The sequence below is a fragment of the Biomphalaria glabrata genome, chromosome 15, assembly GCF_947242115.1.
Source record: "Biomphalaria glabrata chromosome 15, xgBioGlab47.1, whole genome shotgun sequence".
In the NCBI taxonomy this organism is placed as follows: Eukaryota; Metazoa; Mollusca; class Gastropoda; family Planorbidae; genus Biomphalaria; species Biomphalaria glabrata.
In genome coordinates, this window is record NC_074725.1 from 10,555,717 (window position 1) to 10,559,177 (window position 3,461).

The window sequence follows — 3,461 nt, forward strand, 5'->3', positions numbered from 1 at the left end:
AAGGAGAACCTGTGAGAACTGATCAGAAATCGAAACACTACTGAGGCACAGGGCCGCACAGGTAATGTAATGTTTTAATTTCAAACGTTATACATAGCTACATTGTATTTTGTCATGTCTTATTGCAGTTAATTGCAGTTAATAGTAATAATAATAATAAACAGCGTCATGTGAGCCAAGCTACAAAATGAATACAACAGAATTTTGTTATGATACATGAACTGACATATATAAATAAATATTTCATAACAACAAATACTCGCTACAAGAGTTATGTCACCCAATGGACTCTATTGGGACAAGACCGTAGTTAGCCTTAGCTATCGTGACTTTAACATGGGATCAGCAGACCCAGACATGGTCTAATCACTATCACAATGACGTCACAATCACTCCAAGAATACTTTTTATTACTTTATTACTTTATTAGCTTGTATAATAAGCCGAAGATTTACAATGCTTAGTAAATGGCGGATATTCACTTTTTATCGCCCAGAGGCCATTGGCTGGTTACTAAACCTGACATTTTGGTGCAACCGATTTGGTGCGGTTGTTGGTTTAGCGCAACCTTTTTGGCTCGGGACATTGTGGCTTTAAATATTTTAGCTATATTATAAGATGTGTTAATGCGAATTTAAAAAGAAGTTTTGGATGTGGGGTAAAGAACTTCAGTTATTTTTGTCCATCACATGTTGGGATTTAAATTTGTTGTGTAATTATTTTATGTCACTCACATAATTATAATGTGTTTGAGGGTTTTAATTTTTATTATCCTAAAAAAAATGAATCATTTAATTTATGGCATCCTCCAACATTGCCAGTGGCAGATCTTTGTGGAGACAACTTGCCGCCTAATGCACCGAACTGCGCGAGAGGACCTAAGTCTAAGTAAATCTCCAACGAATAAAAACAGATGGATCCTGGGCGTTTTGCACACCTCGGGGGGGGGGGGGGGTAAGCATGTCAATATCTTGGTCTTGGGTAGGAATCTGGCCATAGTATGATTTACATGCTTTGAATGTTCCTTTGAGATTGAAGATTTTTATATCTTAGCTCGAATCTCCCACACGACGATCAGGTTTCAAACCCGGGACAGTCCAGACAAAATTTTCTCAGTACATACTGCACGGCCAGACAGCTGTTCATAGCTCGCAATATGTTCATGAAATATTCAAAATTATTACTACTTTTTTTTTCTGGAAGGGGGAGGGGAGATTGTATACTTATATAATTAATATAGTAAAGTGGAAACAAAAATATTTTATTTTATATGTTTTATAAATTATCATCATAACTTCTGGCGCCATAAAGGTCCGCTCGAAAACCGCTCGCGCCAAAACAACTTATCCTTAAAGGTCGCGTTGAAAATGGGTGTCATTCAAGCTTTTACTAAGGTTTAGAATAACAAAAAAGCTCTTAAGTTTTGTGCATGCCAAATCTGGCTTGCTCATAGTAAGATTGTGGGGAGCTCCTAGTTTTAAAATATAGTTTTATAGTTGCGTGCTTATTCAGCCAGTAAGTACAAACATCAACTTTCCTCTGGTGATCAAGTGTATTGATTCAGGAAGGCGAACAGGCTTTCGATGGTATAATCAGACTATTGATAACTGGAGGCTGCGTATACAGACACTCTATTGTACATCCCATATTCCAGCTCTATGTCCCCCGAACATGCCCCTGAGGCTGCAGATTCATTTACCCAACTCTCCAGCAAACCATAATTTATTTGCATGAATTGGTTTCCGGGATAAATTTTGTTTACTTATAACTCTGTAGCTGGGAGGAGGGGGGGGGAAGTTTGAGGTAAAAAAAATTTAGCGGCGTCGGTATATTTCATGAGTCCACCCTCCGGTGTGGCGATATAATCATGGCCAGTTGCTTCTGCACGTTGGATGAGACTCCCTTCAATCGATAAGCTGGCCCTGAAGAGCTTTGCAATTGACTAGCTAAAACCAGTGATTCCCAAAGTGGTCTATATAGACCCCCAGGGGTCTACGAAGACTTCCAGGGGGTCTATGAAAGTGAAAAAGTAAATTGGGGGTCTATGAGATGTCCATGGGGGTCTACGATAGTGGATTTTATTTAAGCAAGTCATGACTTTAATTTTCACACCCGTTAATTTCAAACACGTAAAAAGATGTGTGCCTTAGTTATAAATATTTATCCCGCTATTCCAATGTAAAATTGTATTTAATTTCAATATTTATTTAAATAGTTAATTGTGTCTACATCTTTAACAAAAAGAAATCTAGATTGTACAGCGTTGCTTTGGTATTTATTTCCTTGTTAAATAAGAGGTTGTCTAAGTGCCTTTTTATGACTATATGAAACCAATTACACGGGAGGATCAAGTTCAGAATAGACCCACACAAACTTTCTTCAACATCATATAGAAAAAATGGTGGTTTGTGAGTGCCTTACAAGATTTCTTTACCTATAGCCAAATACGGAAAACACTATAGATAAAACATTAATTTCACCAGCCGTTGAAGTAGTTTTAAAACTGTTTTACACAAACCTACATCTGAAATTATGAAATCAATTTCTTTAAGCAACACTACAGTTCAAGGGCACATGGATGAAATGACTTACAGCATTAAAGCTGCAAACTGCTTAATGGTCTTCTGCTCCATATTTTCCACAGGGCTGACCCACAAAACTTTTCCCATGTTTGGGTATAGCTGCAAAGCAGCAGAGGTTTGAATTCTGTTTTCCTTCGGCTAGGTAGGCTGTAAGCGAAAGCTAATGAGTCCCTCCTGCCCGAAGCTTACTGATTTAGGCGCCAGTAACTCGTCTTTGACCCTTCTTATGTTAGTAAAAGCAGTTCCGCGGGCCCAATATTTAAGCTAGACGTAAAAGATCAAGAAATACACGAGAAACTCTTTGCGAAAACTTTTACAATAATACATAAGGCAAATTAATTAATTAATATTTCATGTTTGAAGGACTACTTCATAAAACAACAAATTTCTATATGAAACATTATATCCGTAGTAACGGACGAAGAACATACAAAAAAAAATAATTTCTTGTGTGTTTGGTTATTCCAGCAATACATATTAATTGTTATTTTAATTGGTTCAAATTTTAATTTTATCAGTAATAAAAGATAGAGCTCTCAGATTTAAATTACTTTTCCACTCTTCGACTTACTACACTACAGTTAGAAATTAGTTTAAAAAATGAAGTAATGAATCTGCAAAAATGCAATACAAGTTAAGCAGGGGGTCTACCGAAAACCAGAAAACACGACAAGGGGTCTACGAGACAAAAAAGTTTGGGAACCACTGAGCTAAACAGATTCTCCTACGGCTAAATACAGACATAGTGTTTTGAGCATATAAGGTGAAACTGGAGAAAAAAAAACACGCAGTGAGATTCAAGACAATAATACATTCTTTAATAAAACTTTGTTTACAAAGTTTATTTAAAACATTAATTATACTTTTAAAATACATAAA